The sequence below is a fragment of the Styela clava genome, chromosome 2 (genome assembly GCF_964204865.1).
Source record: "Styela clava chromosome 2, kaStyClav1.hap1.2, whole genome shotgun sequence".
Classification (NCBI taxonomy): Eukaryota; Metazoa; Chordata; class Ascidiacea; order Stolidobranchia; family Styelidae; genus Styela; species Styela clava.
Window position 1 is genome coordinate 25,557,890 of NC_135251.1, and position 23,470 is coordinate 25,581,359.

Consider the following 23,470-nt stretch of genomic DNA (forward strand, 5'->3'; position numbering starts at 1 on the left):
GACAATCATACTGTACAAAACGCTATATCAGGCATCAAAGGAATGTTTAAGGCAGGAGAACTACCTTGTAAAAGATGGAGATATCAGAATTCATGCGCAGGTTCCATAAGAACAGCAGAGAGCTGTAGGAAAAACAAAAAGGAAGTTGTTAATAGTAACAAAGAAAGAAAAGCTACCCAAGAAAAAACAGTTAAGAGAAAGGTGAATGTATTTGGGATTTCCACTACAGAGAACTAGAAGCTGTAATTTAAAACTAGTATCGGTAATATTTGTGCTGTGTTGTAATTTATTAAATTCATTGCTGTTGTAATTGTTTTTTTTTTGCTAAAAAATCTTGGTTGAATTGAAATATATCATTGTTTTTTGTTTTTTTTCCAACCTGTATTGCCGTTTATTACTTTTTTACCAAGTTTTTGCATCACATGCAGGCACATAACATGGTTTCGATGGGAGTTGATGCAAAATCACAACACGTATATGAGAACAGATGACTCATACTCACTCAGACATCGTCCAAATTCAGCCTCATCAATAGCTCATAAACTGTCATCTTCAGCGAATGCATCTACCAATAATAGTTCTTGACCACCCCAGGTGCCATGACCACCAGAAAAACCTAAACCTGTTGAAAGAGTTGTTCCTACTGTGAGAAAACAATTGGGTGAGTTCTCTCATTATCATTGATGGAGTAGAATTGTATAAGTTTTGAAATCCCAACTAACATCAGTTAATAATGCCTGGCAGTGGAGTCTGGTCACTGGTCAGAGTTTGGTGTTTTTGTTGATATTGGAGTCAAAGCTGTATTTCAATTTCACGTTGAAAATTGTTTCAATTGTAGCATAGTATAGTATTCTAGTATGTGTCTAATTTTGAGTAGGCTGCGTTTGGACTCAACTTGTGTGCAAAGTTTGATTAGGAATGGGGCAACAAATTGGCTTTTTTAATTTTGCAGATCTATTCTTATTAGGAATCAATTTCACACACTATATTTACATTATCTAGAATTATTACATTATTCGTAGATGAGAACAGAGTCTCCAACTTTAAAATTTCCCTCAAGTAAATTGAATTATGTCATGATTCTCCTCGTAAATACAAAAAAATGGATGATACAGTAATAAATGAATTTCCATTAACAATTTCTGAAGAAACTTCTGCTTTTTTTGTTTGATTACCATATTTATTTCACAATTTGACTTGTTTTCAGAATTTTTTCGTAGATTTCAATAATATCTTGTGATATTATATTTGCTTGTGTGTTGTGTTTTTATTGGTTTGCATTGCTTATTGTTTTTGAATAGGAAATACTAAAATCACTCGAACGGGAAGTCACCCAATGTTGACGGGTTTGTCCCCAAATCCTTCTACTATGACAGTGAATGATGATAGCCTTCAACTTGACTTTTACAACAGTTTCAAATATGACAACTCGACAGGATCAACTAGTATCGTAGAGAAACCACAAGAGTATCACACTGTGGGAAATACAAATGGTGGTAAGTTGTTTTGTAATAGCTTTAGTAAGAAAGCAAGTTGGATTACAAATTCCGATGTAAAATAAAGGTTCTTACGCTATTATTGAGTTATAGTGTAAAGGAGGGTTTCCCAAACTGGGGTCCATGAACCCTTAGGGGTCGGTGATGACTGCACAGGGGGTCCGCAAAGATATTGAAAGAGTCCTAAACATGGATACAAATGGATTGTAATCTTATCAAATTTCTGTTAGTTTTATTTCGTTTTAAAGTATCTCAAAATTTATTTATATATAAGTTCTAAAATTCTAATAAATTCTACTAGTTAAATTTGAGTCTGTGATATTTCTTACTGTTCTTCATGAGAATATCATGAATTTTTAAAGTGCTATAATAAATAATCATTTTTTTTAGCTGTAAATGTTGTATCAAGACCATTCAGTGCCAAACGACCGACTTGGAAACCTTGAACCAATTTCTACTTCATCTGTGTGTTCTATTCAGATAATGACATCAAAGATTTGTTCTGTATCGATTCGATTCTTATTTTTATTCCAAATGTTATGCAATACGATATTCAACAATATCAAAGTGAAATGCTGAACCAAACTAATTTTAACCATATTAAGTATTAAATTTTATATAGATATTATTAACCACTATTATTTTTTATTTTCATTATTAGAAACTGGTATTTCATTTATTACATATATAGCACATTAATTCTGTTCCTGATGTTTAGTAGTATTGCTAAATTAACTGATGCTCTCATATTGTTTGAATAGACTATTAGTCTTTGAAAGCATCATTTAGTTTATTGGCGCTCTATGTTCTCGCTTAATTAAAACAATACATAACAAGATAAAGAAGGTTGATAGAAAATTAATGAAATTTCACCCGCTTTTGACACTTTCATAGATTCTAGCATTGTTTCTGTAAAGCAACAGCACTGTGATTTCTCTAAAGTGATGAACTGCTGTATTACCAGTAACTTGAAATGTTCTACGTTTTTGTACTTATCACATTTGTTTCTAGAAGTTTTTAACTCTTGTATACTACTTTATTGTATTCTTCGCTGTAATTACCTATATTAAGTGAATATGCTGAATTAACGGCTCAAAATATGCAAAAGAAAAAAAGTGTCCCAACCTTCCCCACTTTCCCCTACCGTCAGTTGGGCAGTCAGGGCTGCGATCGCTCATATTCAAAATTTCAATTTCCTGGCCGGTATGGTAATTTTAAAAAAAACTAATTTTGGACCTCCTGAAGTATGCGCACCAAGATGGCGCACAACCTGAACTCTGGTCGTGTACCAGGTCAGGGTTCAGGTTGTCCGACATCTTGGTGCGCAGACTTCCGGAGTACCCTGAATTTGGACGCATGTCCGCACCGCTATGCACAGTACTGTTATCAGCTATTGGCTTTGACATCGTTTATCACATAACAATGCAATTGATGTTCATTTCTCTCAACGTCTTGTCACTTTCCTTTCGAAAGTGCATCTGCAGAATGTTTTAGGGGTTATACGGGGTTATACGAGAACTAGATGCTACTTTGCATTTTATTAGTTTCTCGCTTACAATGCCGTTGAAAAAACAAAATCTTTCAGACTTGAAATAAAAACGTAGAAATCTGAAAATAACAATGAAGCAGTGTAAAAGTGCATTAATGTGGTTCAAAGCTGATCGAAAAATATAACTCTATCAGAGTGGAATTCCCTTCAAACTCTTTGAAAAGTAATTTGCCGCATCATCCTAAACGTTTTTGGTAATTCATATGCGTGTTTTCGTTGTCTAATTTCATAAAATCGAGTGCCATCCCTGTTAAAAGTGCTGCATAAGTGAAGCCCAAAACTACACCTACATCAACAGAATCTTATAAGATTTGTTTCTCCCGGAAATTATTATTTATAAGATTTGTTTCTCCTGGAAATTTATCCTGGAAATCCCATGGCTATATGCCATATTTTTGAAGTCAAATTTCGATTTCAATTGTGGGGAAAATATTTCGAGTAAAACCGTGCTACTACTGCTGTAAGTGCAAATGATTCACATACCATTAAACGACGCAGGTATAAAACGATACGCTGGTCCACTGTTGCCCATCCACCCGAAACTTGGACTGCGGCCAAACTGAAGTTCATGTTTCACCATATGATGAAGCCGTATTTTCGGCTTCATTCCTAGTGACATAAATATAAAATATCATAGAATTTTGGAGGGGATCGCATAAACATATCAGCTAATGTCTTCTGCCCGTCTGCGTATTTGATGGGTGTATTGAACTGTTGGGATTCAGGGGGTTCGCTCGATCTCGCTTTTGAGGTGGAAAATTTGACAATGATAAATTCAGAATCAGATTGTGGTCAAAATATATTATTCACTATTTTATTGAAAAATCGTCTATTCAATGTGCGCAGTTGATGCTGATTTTCTTTATGATATCTCCCAATAGAATTTGCACATAGAACACTGAGAATTTGTGACATTTAGTAACGTAATCGGGTTTCACTAAAATACCCACGTATGTTCGAAGCACGCTGCATATCTCTTGCAGCAGAGCGATCACGAAACTATCACGATTCATGAATAATTTTTAGAGATACTGGGATAGATCTTACGAAATTACTTTCTGATCATTGTGAGTTCAGTCTTTTTCTGTCCGCTTGGAAACAGGAGAATTCACCAGATTCGTCACGATCACCAAGCAACGAAAACGTCCACAAGACGTACTTTCTTTTTTTACGAAAAAGTAAGCGTTGCTCATTTTACATTTTAAATATCCTTTTTTGAATGCTATTTGGGTTCCTAGGTAGCCTATGGTAGAATTTTTGATGGGTCTACAAAGTGAGTTTACAAATCCTTCATGTTGATTAGGGTGGTCGGAAACACAGTTTCACAATACAACAGGCCCAAATACCTAGGAATAACTGCATTTTGGGGCAGTGAAGACGACATCAAATGGAATCCCACCAACTTGCCAAGCTAAATATTTTTGTCAATGTTACATTTGAAATGGGCCCTTTTTAAACACTATCGCCGAATAATTGGATTGTAAACGACTATTATTTGTGACGGTACAGCGATGGTGTCTACATATAGGGAGGGGCCTGTTGATGAAATCCACTTTGAATATAGATTGAAATCGGTTCGTTAGTAGTTGATTGGAATTTAAAAAAAATTAATGCCATTTTTCTTCAGTTTTGAGGTGTAAACAATCAGAAAATAATAATAATTACAAGCCAAGAACAAAAGGTGTGTTACACGGTGATTATGTATGAGGTGATAAAGGTGAAGCCGTGGGAGAAATCTGACACTAGCTCGTGGCTGATAACTTGGTGATTTTTGTATCGTGTTATGCTGTAGTTTGTAAATTATGATCAAATAATGCATTGTTACTCTCTGCAACTGAAGTGTTGAATTTTGCATTGGGCCCTAGTTCAAGCTTGAAAAACAGTAATCGAACTATCCATAAGTGACGTATATATATATATAGTAGGCCCGTCAAATACGGACACCACTATAGCAAAATCTTAATTTCTCGTAATCTTTACCATATAGGAGCGTAACTCCCGTATTAAAATAACCAATTTGAACGTGGCCAACAGCCCACTGTCAATTTCGGCAATCCGCTTTATATTTTGTTAGATATGAGCATTTTTTCCCAAAATATTTATTCGGGTAAAACGGACACATGGATGGGTAAAACGAACATTAAACAAAATTAATTGAACACACTACTGAACTATTTGAATGCGTATAAAACGCCTAAAAAATCATAAATATTAAGCCTCGAGCATTACAGTGGGGGCGAGCAATGATGTTCATATTACCCCATCAGACATTAAAGCTTATTAATCATCCAGGCATGTACTTTCAACTGAACAAAAGCTTTGCTGATGCATGCACAATCTTTAGTTGATCAACTGAATGTCCTTTACCATAAATAACATAACGAAACTACCCTAATGAAACAGGCAAGTTATTTATATGTAAATTATTACTGGCTTTCCTCACATGTGAAAGCTTGAACGATTCTTCCATAAACACCAGCACAAATGTCATGAAACCATCTGAGGCATTGCTGACATTGTATCCACCCCTCATCTTCCTCATCATCGTAAAAATTACCTTCACAAAACTCACAAACATCACTATTTCTAACAAACAGCCTTGGCAGATTCTTTCCTGTTTATAATTCTTCCTAATTTGACCTTGCTCACATGAGGTTTATTCAAACTGCTGGCCTCTATTTTCTTGGAACCTGCTTTTGCTTTTTTCTTAGTTATAATATCAGAGTCCTCTTTATTCTCTAGGACTGCTAGTTCTTTCTTATATCCTTCACTGGTGAGTATTCTCATACAAGTTATGATCGCTTTCTCACGATCACGAGGTGGTTTTAGTCGAGGTGAGGCCGGAAAGGGCAGAATCTCTTCAAATGAAGTGTCACTCGAATCCAATAAACTATCATCTGCAGATGCTGGTGAACTACTCTGTTGTTCTGTAGAGATTTGCTGCCTAAACTTGGGACCTGATGTTTGCTGAATAGTTTTACTAGAACAAGGTGAATCATTGTCAGCTTGCTGCAAACCACATGCAACAAAATTATTACTTGTCGACGAGATAGTAATGGGGAGCGGTGGTTGGGAAGTGATGTTGCTAGGCTCTAATAAATCGAGGTTTACTAAAGTTTGACAGGAGCTGCGGTTTTCGTATATTTATCAAGTTTCCATATCGTTCCCGAAACCAGTCTTTTCCTGCCATTTTAGCAGATTCTGAAAATTTATTAGAAATTTTGTTCACCATTGCAAATTCATAAGCCAACTTTCGAATGTCTTTAACCGTTAATGGGAAGCGTCTCTTTTCAAATTCGAGTATATGTTGCAAATGATCCTTTTTGTTCTGGCCCAAAGTAGGAGAACAACCAAGACTCCGTGATCCTGAAGCCTTCTTCAGCGTTCGATAAACATGACAGCGAAGTGTAGCCCTTGGAACCGAATATGTACTGGCTTCAGTCAGGAGTTTTCCTCCGCTTCGTACCATTTCAATTGCTTTTTTCATGTTTTTTCCATCCATTAACATCTTTTACTACTTCTCTTCCATTTACAGGACATATTTCTCGAACAACAATTCAAAATCTGAGACAGTGTCCCATTTTGGGGTGAAATGGACACTAAAAATAAGAAAGCATATTGTTTTGTACTGTTAGACTGAAATGAAACAACTTATATCCCAAATAAACACCACTCAGATAGTGTATAAATCTGACCATTTTTTATTTTAATTGCATAACCACAGAGCCTACGATAAAAAATCACCCCCTAATTGTCATGACGTCATGAGGTTTATTTCGAGCTCCCACAAGCAATCATCTGCGCAGTCGAACTATGCAAACGACCTTAAAACCTCATGAGGTAAAGTAAAAAAGCAAACAAAGTGTTTATTACCTTATACTTGGTGTTTTGGTCCCACAATTGACGTTAGAACTCAATATGATAGTAAATACCCACTTTTTCGCCCCTCCAAAAGCGACCCCTTCTGACGCAATCCCCCAAAATCGCAAGCATGTTGACCAGATTTGCGGTAATAGCGACGTATTCGCTTCAGCGAAACTATGCTTAGTTACGTAACAAACGAGCAGTGAAACCGCGGCCGTAGCTCTTTTGGTGACGCTGTAGGATCTTTTTGTATTTCTAATATGATTGACTTATACTTTACTGAACGTAACTTTACGTATGTTTGAGAGAATACATTTCCAATGTATGTTTTACCAAGACTCGTATGCCTAGTTGCTGTTTTTCTGCGCTCTATTAAAATATCAGATTTTAGATCAAGTATGTTCAAGTATTCCTATTACATTAAATATATGTAGGGAAAGATGGGGCACGTTGGGACATGGGGCACAGTGGAAAATCAGATCTCGCACTGATACTATATCCGCAATCCTGTCCGCGGTTCGATGTTTCAATCCGCCCTTCGGTGAGTTACAACGCCCCCGCGAACAGACAACGGACGGGTAGAGCGGCGCAAGCTATGAGGTGAAATTTGTTTTGGGAGGTTGAGACTAAAATTTCACCGTTACAGTTTTTTCTTTCTTCTTTTCGAGCCTTTCCAACATGACAAACCACCGTCTGATATTTTTCAGCTTTAGTCCACTGTAAAATATTCATAACTTTGGCGAGTGGATGTACCTTCCGAATTTCGCCGTGGGATGGTCTGAAAATATTTGTTTCCTATGGGGAACAATGGACCGGGGTTCAGTAGGACATGCCCTACAGGGCAAAATTCAAGAGTGTTTGATACAATAAGTGCTCAGAGACCTAGAGATGCGGTATATTTTGTGTAAGATTATGGTTTTTTTTCGACCCATGGCCCAATATGGAATATATTCCGGAATCAATAATATTTCCAGATTTAGATTCGATTTAGATTTTAGGAAATAATCAAATTTGTTTGCAAAATTTTTTGTCAAAATATTGGAACTATTTCAGTTGAACATTGATTTTAAAAATATTAAATCTTCAAATTTGAAGTCTCCCTGTTCTTTAGACGAGTATGCTGATTAATTGCTTATTTTTTAGAGCATAATTCGTTGAAGTTTGACAGACTGACCCACTGTGCCCCAGGGTCTGTCCGGATATGCCCCACAAGTGGGGTACAGAGGGACACTTGACAGACGTTTTTCAAAGCATTTTGGTAGTAAGATGTGTGTCGCAAGGGAATTTCTTATTCGCTGAATAAAAACTACATTTACCCCACTATGCATTAGTCCCGCCAACTTAACTTTTTATCACCAGGTGTACCCAAACAAAACGTTGTAGCTCATGGCTAACTTTAATATCAAGTCTCTCATCAACAAGTTCCAGTCAGTAATTTGCCTAATTTATAATACAAAATATCGAGTTAAAATAAACTCAAAATGGACCAAGACCAAGAAGAGCCTGAACTCGGGCACAATGGAGAGTAAATTGCCTTTCCCCTCAACTTGTCGTTATTCAGTGATAATGCATCTATCGATCCAAACTTTTCGACAACTAGTATTGCATTGTATTTCGCAAATTCGAGTCGAGTCCGTATACAGTCGCCAAATCAGTGGGCGCTTTGTCTGTGATTCATGTTTTTTGAAAAGAAATGATAACTGTTCGATGATTGAAATCTATCCATCTTGGTTTTTCTCAAATACCGATGGGCTGATTATAGAGTGCCTTTTATTTATTTTCAAAAATAGCACATTGCTCGCTTGTACGTATTGTGCTATAAAATCTAATCTATTACCTGGTCGATTCCCCTACTAGTCTGGATCCGTTTTATGGTGGTCATCCGTTATTACCCGTTGCATATTCATTTATATATAGGTAAGGATTAGAACATCAATATTTTCTTAGATATTTGTACCAGTGTATGAACAATTGTTACGTAGATGACAAAATAATTTTGATGACGACACTAAGGGATGATAATCTGTAAAATCTTTCAAATTTTGAACAAACATACTTATTTATACTAGACTTTTAAACCAGGAGAAATTTTAGGCGTTTTTAGTTATTGAGATGTGACGTTAAAACATAGTAAGGCCAGATATATCGAATAAGAGAAAATTGTTTGCGAAACATCTAACCTTCCATGGCCATATAATTCCGTTTGGTATCCATGTCTTCTTATGCAGCGTTTCCCCAAACTTTTTTGGTCACGGACTATTTTTTCACCGGCGAAAACCTTTGCGGACTCAAGGTGCGTTTATTGCAGGGGGCAATAAAACCAAGCACAACATAATTTTAACAAATTTCAACAATGGCCTTTTCTGTCGCACCACATTCAATCCATGACAACGACGAGAATTTGACATGTCTTTCTATTTTAATTTATTTGTGTTCATAGTAACTCGCGGTTGCGTCGACTTACGACAAGATGAAAGCATTAGTTTTTTAAAATGCCACGGCAATCTTCGAACATGAAAATGTGAGCATATATTGCCCGATTATATTTAGTTATATTAATTATAGATATATAGATTATATTAATTTAGTTGTGGTCATTTTAACTTTGTGTTGACGAAATAAAAGCAATAGTACTCAGAAAATATCATGGCAATCCGTGGACACAAAAATGCGTGGTAAAGTGCCTAATTATATTTTGATTCGTATTTTTGTGAATTCTACAAATTTGAGCTGTTCGTACAACACCTACGGCAGTACTGCACGTACCAATGTGGGGGCAGTAAAGCGAAGAATACAAAGGGAAAATTGCCTAAAAAAGTGTTTTCAATTGGTCGCGGACCACCATAAAACAAAAAAAAAATGGGCTCTCCGTTTCATTTTCAGTATTTTGTCTGGCCGCTTTTCAATTTAGGAAATTTGGGTCGCCACCATTACCACCTACCAAAAATAAATAAACTATTTATTCCTCGTTGTTCGAACTCGCGAGAAACACCACTTAGGTATCTATCGACGCTTGTGTACAGCAGACTCTTGTTTTCGTCGGAAATCCGCAAGCGAGTTGTGAAATCTCATCGTTCAATGAAGCGACGCGCGAGTAAGGTTTCCTATATGGTGCACAGTCTTTGATACAGCCAGAGACGAATGCCACTGTCAACATCAAAACGGTTTTTAGATTTTGTTTTGATGGTGACAAGATCAGAAAAGCCAGATGGGCTGTGGCAAGTCATAGGCCTACTATCAGTGAAGAAGCTTTCATGTTAAGTAGTGGCTAAGAATACGAAATGCCACTTCATAGCTACATTCACTCTGTCATCTAGATTGACTTTGGTGAAGCCAACGCCAATGCGACTGTCTCCATTTTCGTATTGTGGGCAATATGATGAAACAATTCACGTATGGAAAAGTGAATTCACCCTGAAATCGCAAATAACCTGTTCATGTAATGAAACTGCGGTGAACGCCTGAACGGGAGATTTTGTTTTAGAATAAAAGTATGCAAACTAAGTTGCTTTATGATCAATTATTGGTCTTGTGTCGTGGCCCCTCTTGAACTGCTGCATCGGCCCCCGGTTGAGAACCACTGCTATAGACAGTGTTTTGATATGTAAGGCCGATGAAATCCTTTTTTTAAAACTCCAAGCAATTGCAGGTTTCTCACTTGGGTAGTCATAATAATTTGTCTATGACATGAAAGGTAAGGTGATCACGAGCAGATGTAAAATAGATTTAGCATGGTTTACGTTATTTATGCATCAAAACTTGTATACTCCACGCTTGGTATACAGTAAAAAGATATCACCTATATGGAAGTTGATTAAGACGTGGGTTCCTTTGTGTTGTCATCAAATTGTTACAGGCTGATATTTAAATTTACTTTCTGGTCGTTGCTAATACATAAACCGACAACACAGTTGCTGATGCATCATCGGCACAGTCTTGGAGACAATAAGTTATAGTAGGGAATACAGAATTACCGTAAGCACAATTACCTAACCAAAGTAGCCGCTGACAGGTATACCGAATGGTCATTTCGCGGTTATCCTGTCCATTCTGGGCAAAGTCATGAATATGTATATATATATATTTTCATTCTGCTTTAACTTTGTTGTGCCCATTTGCCTGCATGGATGGCTAATAAAAAACGATTTGATTGATTGATTGAATTATTTGTGATTATTTTAGGTTACAGTTTTTAATTGTGATAATTTTTATACTTTAAGAAATCATATAGCACGGATAATATTTTTTTTAGATGCAAAGAAATTTCAAAAGAACGTAACACACGCATTTAATAACAGGTTCGGTGGTATTAACCATGATAACAAGTAACCTATTTTAAAAGATTCAAATCTCGTTTACTAAGACAATTCAGGAAAATGTAAAATGCCATAAAGGTCCTAGATCCTCGGCTCTAGCTTCTTAAAAGCAACACGGCTTTCGCCACCAACCCAAATAATGCATGTCGCTGGAACATTATATATATATATATATATATATATATATATATATATATATATGACTTACCATATTCCTTGTCGACGGTGTTGGTAATCGAGCAGTAGACTGCGTTTGAGTAGAGTTGTAGCTCATTATACGTTCACCGAAGAAAAATATCACTGGGCAACTGTATTTTACTAAATAGCCCATGGGTTTCAGATACTGAAGAAATGTTGTCTTTCAATCGTGGGTTTACATTATTAAAATAGTGTATTTCCAAATCATAATTATTTTATAATTAGAGGAATATATCGATTTGAAGGCGGTATTTTTTTTTATAAACAAAGCCAGCTACCCAAACTAGTAAATATCTTACATGTGGGATAGTACGAGTTGGACCCTTTGTACAATGCTATTAGACGTACGGTCATTTACATATAACAGATTGAAGAGTTTGGGAAAAGGGAAGGACAAAGAAATATTTTACATGCATACTTGATTATAATTTTATGCCACGATTTAAATCAGATGCTAACCACAAGTGTTTATGTGTTATACAGCTATTCTAAATTTAGCTTCCAATAACGCACCCAGCATAATAGTATCATTGGCACGTTATGAATATTTCCAGGGGCGGATTAAGCCCCTTTGGTGCCCTAAGCACTGAATACTTTGGTGTTTGGTGACCCCTCATGTGTAATTTAATTATAAAAACAATAAACCACATAAGTGTATTATTCATTAAAGATAATCACAACCAACAGTAAATAGAACAACTTTTACGAACATTTTTAGGTTTTTTAACTGTTATATATATAGCCGATATATATATCGGCCGTTTACTGCCGATATTATATATATGCAAACACGCAATATCGGGCCGATATATCGGTTGGGCTAATCCTGAGGGAGTGTGACAATAAAGATTCATGCCTCCAGTCTCAACGTGAATCAAAATACCATAGCATACAAGTCACAACTGTAGTTTGAAATTTTACCGGTACCTAGTAGTCTACCTCAAAGTGGTTTAAGGTTGCTATGTTGAAGGACCGCAAAAACTTTTGAGGAGCTCTCGCGGGCCGCAAGTCGGAGAAAACCCAAAAGTGATCAAAATATCGCGAGTTTACTTACTTTAAATTTAATAAACAACGAGAGTTCACCGTTCTAATCAGACTATTATCATGTTGCATGGGTGGCGTTCTTTTAAAGAAGATATATAAAGCCTTCAGTTATTTTAAAGTTAATTACCGTTGTATTTTGCGCATCTCGCGTTTAATGTCGCTTCAAATTATATTCTTTCGTGACAGATATTACTCACACTATGTGATGGGCAAGGAAATACATTTCCGCCGTGTTCTCTTATGTCACCTTTCTTGCGACACTCATTTCATTACGAATTGTTATATTGAGTAGTTTAAAAACTTGCAGCGTAAGCAAGCTTAGTGACATCGTCAAATACCAACCAAGTCCGTCTCAGTTGATATTTCGGGTCCTAACTGAAAAAAAACTGGATTACGCAGCGTTAAGTCGGCTCTGCGTTTCGTCACTACTGTCACATGGCCGACGCTTGTAAACAGAGGAGTGTTTTTACTAAAATAAAGGCACAAAGCGTTAGAAAAAGGGTTTGAATTTCGGGATTCCAACCCCAGTTGGAATATCTAAAAAAAAACTCAAAAACGTTACTCCATTAGATACAAATATACGCTAAAATTGTTCTGTGAGCCGCACGGAATGGATCACTTCACTACAAACTACTTCACTTCTTATTTTAGTAGTTACAAACCGTCATTTGCAACGTTTATTATGAAAACAACCAACAGCTTTTTTACCAACTTCTTTGTTGCAAAAGATGTCAATTTCAAGATTCCTCCCTGGGTAATAAAGCCACCGCAAATTGATACAACGTTAACGATTTATGGTACAACATGTTCACCAACAATACTTCAAACGTCATTTCTTGACCATATACACGAAAAACTATCGAGACTATGTACAAGTATTTACTGACGGTTCGAAAAATCCATTTGGCGTAGGTGCTGCATATTATGTGCCTCAAGCGAAAGTAGAGCAAAAACTGAAATTACATCATAAAAACTATTAATATTCCGGGGCTAAAAAGTTTGGGAAGCGCTAGCTTAGGGTAGGGATAGTGGGAGTAAGCCGCCAGCAATCCTCTGGTACTAAATTATCCCCTACTGGATTTGAACCTGCGAATCTAAGCGGGGTAATCTTAGGTTAGAAATCAAGCGTAGTCCTAAGGCTTAGCACGATGCGCCACTCAACGCGAACGTAGTCAACTGCAGTGCACTGACATAGATACTAAACATATTAAATACGTCTATACCCTTACGCCCTCTTTTCTTGGTGCCCTAAGCACGTGCTTATATTGTTAAATGGTTGATCCGGCGCTGCTTAGAGTGATTAAAGTATTCCTGGCGCCAAGAAGATCTTCCGCTGTTGGGTATATGATTTTGGGGTATATACACTCCGATTCATCGAATACCTGAAAAATTTGAGACTATTTTATAAATAGCGTTGTATTTCAAAAATAATTATCATAGTAAATATTGGTATGGACTAATCACGGCGCCACGGTTTCAGTTTTGAGACCTTATTTTACACACTTTGGAGTTATTTCATTTTATATGATTATGGCAATATTTATTTTGTGCTAAAAAAGTACTATAGTTTTATTTTATTAAATGCGTTTGATGTTTCCTGAAGCGGTTACTTAATAAATAAGATCTTCGCCCAAGTTCCTAAACTTGCGGTTGTATGCGAAGTAAAAGTTAATTTGTTTCCTGCACTTGTTACACTTCAAAAATTACCTTCAAATTTATTACAATCAACAGTCAAGATAAATGTTGAATAATCTGATGCAAACACAATCTTCTTGTTGCCATTTTCATAGGACTCAGCAGTAATAATAAACACATAAATTTAACAAATGTTTGTGTTACAAGTGGTCACAGTCGAAAGTAATTTTTACTTACAGTATACAAATATTGAAGGAATTACATCATAAACAAGAGAGCTATGCTCAAATATATAGACACGTTACGCTGATATTAAAAGTAATAGCCTTCCAGAAAAAAAATTCCATCATTAACTACTGAAAATTTCAAAGCAATTGGTCCAGTAATGAAAGAGAAAAGCGACTTTTTAAAAACGTGTCAAAGAACAAGAACAGGAACAATAAGAACAACGACTATATTGCGGAAACTGGCTGTAATCTAATCACAATGTTTGGTTGCATTAAAAAGTACTCATATTATAGCGTTACAATCCCAGTGTAACGAAATGCCTTTACATATTATACATTATAGAAAATGTCTACATTACAAATGCAGAATGATTCCTCATGACAGCGGAATTACAGCACATTTATTCAAACAGTCGTGGGAAGAATATTTTCTTTACAAACCGTCATTTGCAACGTTTATTATGAAAACAACCAACAGCTTTTTTACCAACTTCTTTGTTGCAAAAGATGTCAATTTCAAGATTCCTCCCTGGGTAATAAAGCCACCGCAAATTGATACAACGTTAACGATTTATGGTACAACATGTTCACCAACAATACTTCAAACGTCATTTCTTGACCATATACACGAAAAACTATCGAGACTATGTACAAGTATTTACTGACGGTTCGAAAAATCCATTTGGCGTAGGTGCTGCATATTATGTGCCTCAAGCGAAAGTAGAGCAAAAACTGAAATTACATCATAAAAACTATTAATATTCCGGGGCTAAAAAGTTTGGGAAGCGCTAGCTTAGGGTAGGGATAGTGGGAGTAAGCCGCCAGCAATCCTCTGGTACTAAATTATCCCCTACTGGATTTGAACCTGCGAATCTAAGCGGGGTAATCTTAGGTTAGAAATCAAGCGTAGTCCTAAGGCTTAGCACGATGCGCCACTCAACGCGAACGTAGTCAACTGCAGTGCACTGACATAGATACTAAACATATTAAATACGTCTATACCCTTACGCTGGATGACGAAATCTCAGGATTGTTCTTTATGGCGTACATACCTGTATCATGATCGCTTTTTACCAAGAGGTCTACTGTAGAGACAGACTCAAATTGCTTCATACAGAACTATAGAGTCTCCGCGAACTATTCGTTTACTCAAAATGACATTAATAAAATTTAAGAAGAAGCAAATACATCCGAGTTATTGAATAGCGTATTTTCAAATCACTCATTAATATTAATCTGTAAGTAACAATTTGGTTTTGTTACGTTCTTGTTGTGGGGCTCCGTAAATAGCAGTCTACCTCTTCACGAGCTTCATAACACCAAATATGTGAATCAGTCGTTGTCGTCGGTATGCACTTGTCTTGAGCAGTCAATTATCGTATTTACTTTACATAGAACCGTGGTTAATGCTGTTGCTGATGTTATGTCTCTGCCGTTTGGTTTGGGCGGAGAAATTACCTTTACTGTAGGCCAGGACCGCACCTAATTATTTATTTTGGATCATTAGCCCCAGTTTTTGAATTCCTATTATACAATGACTTTCATAGTTTTGAATATATACGAAAAGAACTATAACACCATAATAAACAATTTTAATTTGCTACTAATCATTAGCCGTCGAGGAATTGCCCGTTTAAGGAGGCCAAAATATCATTTCTGGAAAGACCGGACCCAAATAAATTTTGAAGTTTTGTTTGCGGACCTTCGATAAAAATAGTTGAGTAGCCCTGCAGTAGGCATCGAAACAACGACCCATTGTGACTCCATTTTTAAGGACATCGCCGTCACGTTATTGTAAGAAAACATTCTTGACTGCGAAAGTCAATGAGCTAAGATTTGTACGTCAATTTAGAGAATGCATTGATATAGCGCTAAACACGCCGTTATTCTTTCATGGAGTGGAGGGAAGGTCACATTTTTGATGATATCCACGTGCGGGTTTACTCGAAAAACAAAACAGACAAATATAATGGAAATGCTGAATTCTTTGTACTAAGCTCCCGTCACTGATGTAAAAATGTGAGATCTGAGATAAACGGTTCCATTACATTTAAACCCGTGTACATTTGAACCCACGTACATTTGAACCACGTACATCTGAACCCACGACAATTGCACCTGTGTACTATTGCACTTATGGAAATTTATTTGTTTTACGGATATTTGTACATGGTTCAAATGTACGTGGGTTAAAATATACGTGGGTTCAAATGTACGGTCACCGAGATAAACATCCCCGAAAATACTATGAACTAGGTATTATGCGATTAGAAAATGTATGAAGCAAATCCTAACCGTCATCTTCATTCTGCAACTTTGAGATCACGCGTTAGAAGCGTGATCGGATCGTAACGGCAAACGGAGTAATTAAAGTAATCAGTTGAAAATATTTGATTACAACAATCAGTTAGCTTTTTTCGTCAAATATTTGTGCGCGGGAAGCCACAAGCGACATCGCAGTCACAAATGTTCGTCGTAGGATAAGGTTTGATTTTGTGTAGAATGTATGGACAGCTACCTGTTGGGTTATGACAGCGAGTTTGAAACAATATTCAGGTGAGCTAAATGTTCTTTAAACCTATTGTTTTCATTGCTATTCCATTGCTTTCATATTTCTATTGTATAAGTGGTAAATTAGAGGTTTTCGGGCCTATACGAACTGGAATTATTAACTTAATACAGAAGTCTAGATTGGTGGGTGATTCTCTTTTGTATCGAACGGGTTCCATTGTTTCCTCAAAATTGGTTGAACTTAAAAGCTATATGACAATACATAGACTTATCATATTAAGAAATTTAAACGTAATATACTGATCTACGTCACTACGTAAGCTGCATTCAACAGGACAAGATTTACATGAATGTAATGCATAACTTTCAAAACTTTCGCAAATGTAGCGCAAAATCAATGGTTTATTAGAGATTCGCCGTAGCCTTTTCCCTTTCATATTTTATTGTGTATAGGGTGCTCCCAGAGTATTCGTACCAAGATGGCGCACAACCTGAACACAGTATGTGTACCTAGTTAGGGTTCAGGTTGTGCACCATCTTGGTACGAATACTACCGGATCGCCTTGTATAGATTGGATCTTTGTACAAAGACCCTATCAACCTTTAAAATAAGAGAATTAATAATTATTCAGTTTAAGTTAGCAATGCAGATTGCGCTGGGAATTCAATTTTTAAATAGTTCCTAACCCCAAATGGATAATTAATAAAATGTCATTTTAAAACGTGGCGGGAGCGTTGGCAGAAGATCCGATAGATTCAGTCCCGCTGTTCATTGAATATGCTAGCTACAGTTCTGCGACAGTTTATTTATCAATATTTTAACTTTTTTTCAGATGCAAAACTATTAAAGGTTGTAGATTCAAAGACACAAAGCAACGAACGAGGAATTTTACAAGTAAATATCATTTAAACATTTTATTTGACTTTCGACGCATATTTTATTCCTGTACACCACTGTTTTCGTTTAGAATGCTAAACAATTAGATGCAAGCGCACCGCGTCTCGGGTCTTGCGATCAAAGTCGGCATTGCCACTTATTTGATCGTGTGTTTTCCCTCGAAATTGTAAGATTTATATTTTCACAAGTTTTAATAATTGTCTTTCGAATCAAAGTTCCAAAAAAGTACAACCCACGTTCACGTTTAAAAGGCTAAATAGTTCAATGCAAGCCAACATTGTTACGCTGTATATTTGATCCTGTGCATTCTATCGAAATTTAAGATTTAGATTCTGTCCATGTTTTAATAATTGTGTTTTAAAGCAGAAGTCCGAAATAGTACTATTATTATAGTACCTTGTATCAAACTGGTGTACCCTTTGCGCCCCCTAAAATTCGTTGCTCGCTTCTCTGCTGAATAGCGATCCCCATCGTGAACAAGGTGATAATTTTACAAGTTACTGATCAGAGGTAATTAGTCATATACTCCATGAAACAGTTATAAAAGTTCATTGGGTGTTTTACTTTTATTGTAATATTTGCAACTCGTGCAGTTTGAAAACTACACCTGGTATGTTATAAAATATGGAGCTGTATTTATGAAATTGAATGATTACATATACCTGTAACTGTAAGGTCGATGAAAAGCAATTTCTATGGTAATCTATAATATTTGAAATTTAATGGCAATCGCTGAATAAATTTTATTCGTCTAAATTTTCTTAGTTTTGTGTATTTAACAAAAAATCGGAGAAAAGTTTGGCTTTTATGAAATCTAATGTCGAAATTTACCCGTTACGTATTTTATTGAAACTAACGTCTATTTTTTGCTTTGCAGTGTCTCTGTCAAATAACATTTGTCTGAATTAACTACCTATTGACATAGTTGGCTCAACGAAATTTAGTTTAACTCAAATTTAGAATTAGCTTGCACAAAATCATGACATATATATTGATTTTCAGCTTTTTCCAACACTGCTTGAAAGTTGACAGAACAATTTATCATTGTAGCAAAAGAAATTCGTCAAGTGCCAGCTTTTCATCACTGAGTGAGATGGAGGCCTATCAAGTCTGAAGAGCAAGTATGTAACCAAATCATTTGAAAGCTTTTCAATTTAGATGTCTATAGTATAGGTAAATGATATATTGTAATTTTTTCGGAAAATCTACATACAAATATTACTTTCTATATATTGAGTATAAGTTTTGGTTTGTGTGTCAAATGAAATTTTCTAAAAATTACAATCTCCAAATTTCATCATAACATGATTCGCACAACTACCGTTTTATTCTGGCTGCTGAGTCGATCCAGTGAATAAGGCTAGGGCCATGTTTTAGAAATAAAAATTAAGCTTTTTTTGGTTCCCTCCCAATAGTCGAGGTACAAGAATGCATTAAATTGATCTTATTTTTGTCAGTTTGGGCATCAATGCGCGCTCATAATTGTTTATGACAAAATCTGTTAAACCAAACCATGCTCATTTCGTAGTATCGCGGAATTAAATATTCTGTCCTACGAATTAACTGTAGCAATATCCAATGAATGATGGCATAGTCAGTACAGCGTAAGGGCTAACTGCTGTGTTGTCCCATCTGCTGTCGTTTCGTTTAATCGTCCAAACCGAAAGGCCAATTACTATCTTGCAATGTCAGTCTATTTAAAGGTTATTAGGCCAGCATAAATAAAAGGCGTTTCACCGCAATAGGGTGTCACGTTGAGATTACGACAAACAGTGAATTTTTTTCATATTGATACTTTAAGTTCAGCACGTGTATATCTGCAGAGATACTGTAAGAATTTGAACTATGCCTCGTTAAGTGTAATTCGGTCAAAGCACAACCCCAACAAAAACCATGCAAATATTAAAACTTTTTGTTTAACTTGTTGTTTATCATAGGGTGCCTATATATACTAATATGTCTGGTAGTTCACAGTTGATATTCATGCCAATGATGTTCCCAACTATTTCAAACTGGAATCGCCGTTAATCTTACACCTTAGAGCAACTAAAATTTCCAAAAACGATACTGTATGAATTATATTCAACCAAGTGTAAACTCCCTCTTGATTCTTATCCCCTTGCTAGAAGTTCTAAGTTATCATTCCATCCATGTTCATAACTATTTAAAAATAGAGACATAGAAATATGTGTCATATTTTCCCTATTGTTAGTGCGGGTCACGTCATGTTATGCCTAATCATGTGCATTAAGAATAGCTTAATTAATGTAAACTCTTCTATATAATTTCTACTAAATGGTCTCTTTCATATACGGTACTCACCGTCAATATAAGATATAGTGGTTTCAAAACTATAGAATTCTTACTTTTTAAATTAAATATTAGGAACTTGGGTGTCGCTGCTCGATAGCCAGTTTGGTTCCCCGCGACGTCCCTTCCCCAGTAAAACGGTGTAAATTTTCTTTGTGTCGTATTTTATGGTTGTGATACTTTTTGCTGGTTGGAAAAAATAAACTTGACTTTATTAATCGTATACCCCCTTTGGTATCAGTTAACCATGACATTCGTGTTCACATGTGTTTTGAACTAAAATCGCATTAAGTTCCCAATAACGAGTATATTATTATATGAGTGAGTAGAATCAAGTGCATCAATATGCATCAATATAACCGGGAATCCTTTAGTATTGGTTAACAATGGGATTTGTGTCCCAAACTAAAATTTCGAAGGTTACTATATATGAGATCCCACCAATTGTAAATCTACTATAGTCAGCCTATATCCCTATTGCTAGTAGCCTTATGTTCATAAGTGTTTGAATCTGGGAATATATTCCTTATTTCTCTGTCGTTTATTCCCTAGTTATGATCTGTCATGTTCTTATATGTATATATATAATGTCTAAAATGTCTTTGGCTGAAGTTATTTATAAATGTATATTTTCAGGTCTCTGGGATGGGAAGAGAAGAATATAGAGAACTTGAAGGTAAAATATAACACACTAATAAATAATTCACTAGTTAAAATTTAGATAATGAGAAACATAGCACACTGACAGATCATTCCGAATAAGTAATATTTATAATATTGAAAATCTGCAAATAATATAGAATGAACGTCAATGAATATCAGTACAAGTTGTTGTCCTCGTATCTTTAGAACAAGCATAGCTTATCACAAGAGCGTGGAGGGGCGTAAAGGTAATTAGAAACAGGAATATTTGTTAAATTTTATCTTTTCCCCCTTATTTTTGATATTTACATTTCTTAATAGCCGTATTTTCAACGTGCTATTCAATGAATATAAATAAAATTTATATGATGTGTTGCAATATTATACACCATTCATTCCAAAGTATTGTTAGTAAATAAGGGGGGAATCTGAATAATTTGTCAATGAACTGAAAATTAATATTTTTATTTTATGTATCCAAAGTATAAGCATAGCTTCTCTGTGCTCCTGTCAAATTACATTTCCCGTAACTTATAAATCTCAAACTTATTAATGACTTAGTTTGAACAACTATATTTATTCAAATCAATATTATACAAAATTTACTTACAGTTCATTATCTCGCATAAAGTTCAGCTTTCTAAAACTCTTCTTGAAAGCGGAAAAGACAGTTTATCATAATACATCAAAAGACATGCGGAGTTATTTGTCCGATTATGCATCACTGAGAGAGGTGGATGAATCGAGTCTAAAGAGCAAGTATGTTATTGAAATCTTCTGAATCTTTCTAATTTACATTCATCACAAACAAGTTAGAATACTATATTATAAAAATCGGTGAAGAAATAAATGATAAAGAGGTGATCCGCAACCCAATTTCTTGATTGCGGCATTATAAAATATTAAAATTAAAATATAAAACGGAAGATATCACCATGAGTTTTGTTTTAGCAGTCTCGCAGCAGATTGAATACGCTTTTTAGACATTGTAAATCACAAAATTTGGTGTTATGTTAGGATTTCTTTAAAATATATACCATAATAGTTGTTAGCGAGAATCATAACGTGTTTCTAATTTGATGACGTATTACGTTGTTACGCAGACGTTGCAAACGTATCGACGCAGCATTATTGCGACATAGTTCTGTTTCTCGATTAATCCCGGGAATTCTAAATTATCGCCACGCTGCTTCGAGGAGTTGGCACCTTCTGTCTTGTATACAGTGTAATCTATTGCGCTAGGAGTTGTTTATCGTGTTTAATATTGGGTTTACTATTCGCGGTTAGGATAAACGATTCGAATTCAAGTTATTAATTGGGTTTAAAATCAACGGTTCATACTGGAGTTGTAATATAATGTAGGGATACAGGTTAGGGTTGTAATATAGTCCAAATAGAATGATAAATGCTGTTTCTTGTATTTAGTCACATAAGTTAAGTTGTATTTACTTTGGATTATAATTGTTGAATTGAGTTGCCTGGAGATCCTAAACATTCGGTATGTAAATATTGTTTTATCGTATGATTTATTCTGTATTTTAGTATTGTGAATACTATTTTATCCTATGTGATTTAATCTGTACATAATTGTGACATATGGTTATCTGCTAATTGATGTGAATTGTTATTGCTTGTAAAATGGTAATGCTGTTATATTTGATTAATTGTGCCATATAAGCTATTTAGTTTTATCTATTATTTTGGCAGAAAACCGTTCCATTAACAACGTTCCATTAACAACGTTCCTTTACGTTCCTCATACCCGGTATCAAGATTTACGTTACGTTCCATTAACAACGTTCCGTTTCCGGTACCCGGCAAGTTCTAATTTCCTGATTCAGGTTCGAGATTTGATTTGAAGTGTCTGTTGATTGTTATTAAAGATATTCACCGATTTCAAGTTGAATTATATTGGGGCAGCATTTGAAAGGCACAGAAGAATCTGGCGGCACTTTAATCGCTGTTTACAGACTTTAATCGCTGTTTACAGACTTTAATTGCTTGAAAGCACGGACTAGTTGTAACAATTAACCGATATAGGTTGGGGTCAGGACTGGGGTATTGGGACGCGTTTTTGAAGTCTCCAATCTTTTAATGTGCGTGAGAAGTAACCAGGCTACATAGAATCGAGCGCAACAATAGTAACTGAAATCAAAACACAGTAAATTGTGCACGCGATGTACTTTTGTCTATTCTGAAACTAACTACCTATGAAGCCGCATACGACTTTTTCTCGGTATGTGATGTGATATATAAAATAATTAATGCAAGATATCTAGATCGATTTTTTTTGCAATAATTTAAATTACAATTGTTCGTATTTTGTCTAAATCTTGGGATATTTCAAACGGTGAAACCTTAAAAAGAATTAGAGTGACAGGCCTGCGGCGGGGCGGATTCAGTGTTGTTACACTTGGTTTCACTGTTCTTCATTTCAAGTCCGCTGATCGAGTTTTTGAGTTGTAATGATTTTATATTGTCGTAAGACGTAAGTCGTCGCAACTGCAGGTTTCATTGAACACACTTAAGCCAATAAATACAGCATTTTAAATATTGCCGCATCCAGGGGCGCAGCCAGGATTTTTCAATGGGGGTTACGACGAAATTAAAAAAGAGTGCGCCAAAAGTGCAATTCACGACGACGTAAGGCGTTTAATAAACTAAAATGTATGGTCGTTCACAGCGAAATTCCACAGTTACGTTGTAGCCCATCTCTCTTTGCCTGATGGTGTTGGTGAATATTTTACAAGTCGTATTTCAAACGTCTACTATTAATCCGT